Source organism: Theropithecus gelada, chromosome 4, assembly GCF_003255815.1.
Source record: "Theropithecus gelada isolate Dixy chromosome 4, Tgel_1.0, whole genome shotgun sequence".
NCBI lineage: Eukaryota > Metazoa > Chordata > Mammalia > Primates > Cercopithecidae > Theropithecus > Theropithecus gelada.
Genome location: NC_037671.1, coordinates 152,050,222 through 152,052,126, shown reverse-complemented (window position 1 = coordinate 152,052,126; position 1,905 = coordinate 152,050,222). Strand labels below are relative to the sequence as shown.

Sequence of the window (1,905 nt, the reverse complement as noted above, 5' to 3'; positions counted from 1 at the left end):
CTCCCAAGCAACTGGGACTACAGGCGCCGGCCACCAAGCCCGGCTAATTTTTTTAATATTTTTGGTAGGAGACAGGGTTTCACCATGTTCGCCAGGATGGTCTCAATCTCCTGACCACATGATCCACCTGCCTCAGCCTCCCAAAATGCTGGGATTACAGGTGTGAGTCACCGTGCCCAGCCTTTTCTACTGTTTTCTTTTGAAACATTATCAGGAGTAGGATTTCTAAGTAAATAAACATTTTAAAGCTTTTGATAGATGGAGGAAGAGGACATGGTCTTTGCCTTCTCTCTCCTCAGTTGCAGGCTCATTTTTCTCTCAGTCTTCATAATTACATTGTCTGATTTAGAGTGTGATTACATTAATGTTAGATCATGTTGCTCAAAATTAAACAAGTAGGTAATTCCAAGATTGATTGGCCATACTATTGTCACTGTATTAATGCTCATTTTGTTACACTGGTTCATCTTCCTTCTCAACTTACCTATTGCCACTTGGAATATATATTGATTCATTATGATGCCAAGCAGTAACATAGGAGTGTTTGATCCAACAGAAATACACAATCAAGGACAGCAAAAGTAACACATGAAAGACTATAATCAAGCTTAATTTCCACTTGCTCTATTTTTTCACGTATCTTTAAACTATGGTTTTAGCTTTGATAAATGACTGAAGCTGGAGAAGCCATGGTTGAAATCAACCTATACTTCAGTGCACAGTTGAGGAGCCAGAGACTAAAATCATCTACAGAACCATGACAATGGCAGCATATCTTTTCTTCTTTGAATAAAAATCTATTTTTGCTTTCTTTTTTACTGTATAAAGTTCTTCTGATTTTTTTTTTTTTGTTTGTTTTATTGGGTTTTGTTTTTTTTTTTGTTTTTTTTTTTTTGAGACAGTTTTGCTCTTATTTCCCAGGCTGGAGTGCAATGATGGGATCTCAACCCACCACAACCTCTGCCTCCTGGGTTCAGGCAATTCTCCTGCCAGCCTCCTGAGTAGCTGGGATTACAGGCGTGCACCACCATGTCCAGCTAATTTTTGTATTTTTAGTATAGACGAGGTTTCTCCATGTTGGTCAGGCTTGTCTCGAACTGCCAACCTCAGGGGATCCGCCCACCTCAGCCTCCCAAAGTGCTGGGATTATAGGCGTGAGCCACCCTGCCTGGCCTAAAGTATTTTTTAAACATGAAAATAATAAAGATTTTGATAGATGTTGCTGAATTGCTAAACCTTATTTAAATAACTGTTTTATCCAATAGTTTTTATCCTCCTTGTTAATCAAGCAGTTGCAGAGTTTTAAAGTAACTTTAACAATTCCTTCTTCTTCCAATTAAATAGCCTAAAACATTCAAAACCAGTAGGCAGCGTGAAAAAGACATATATCCTTGTTGTCCTTTTTTCTCCCTGTTTAGGGGGAGCCCAATACCCTCTGCCCTCACTGGAAGCACAGTGAGCCATCACTGATAATTCAGTAGCAGATATAAAACATAAGGGAAGAAAGAATACTGAGTCATTCTCAGGTTGCCTTCAACTCTGCTTTAAAGCCTTGAACTTTAAATGTTTATGGGTGATAAATGTTATACTCATATAGAGAAACAATTTGCTCAACCCCATAAGAATAACGGAATGGTGGCTTTTTAAATAATCTAGTTGACTGTATTACATATTTGTCTTGCTCTACTCCAGACTGTCAGGTTTGTCCTAGATACCCAATAAAGTAAACCCTGGAGACTACTAACCCAAGTCCCTGAAGTAGCCACTGATGTCCTGTGATCAATGGATACAAAAAAATAAATAAATAAAATAGGTCGCTCAAACAAAGTACCCTTTCTCTTTTTCCATTCCATCCTCAGCTTTTCCACTTTTGTAGCTGTTTAAAACCTCTGAGTAAAGCCACTG

At 38.5% G+C, this 1,905-nt stretch overlaps 1 pseudogene; it reads left to right on the top strand.

Annotated features, from left to right (window-relative positions):
• The first annotated feature begins 263 nt into the window (after positions 1–263).
• LOC112623351 lies at positions 264–676 on the top strand (annotated as a pseudogene).
• The last annotated feature ends 1,229 nt before the right edge of the window (positions 677–1,905 follow it).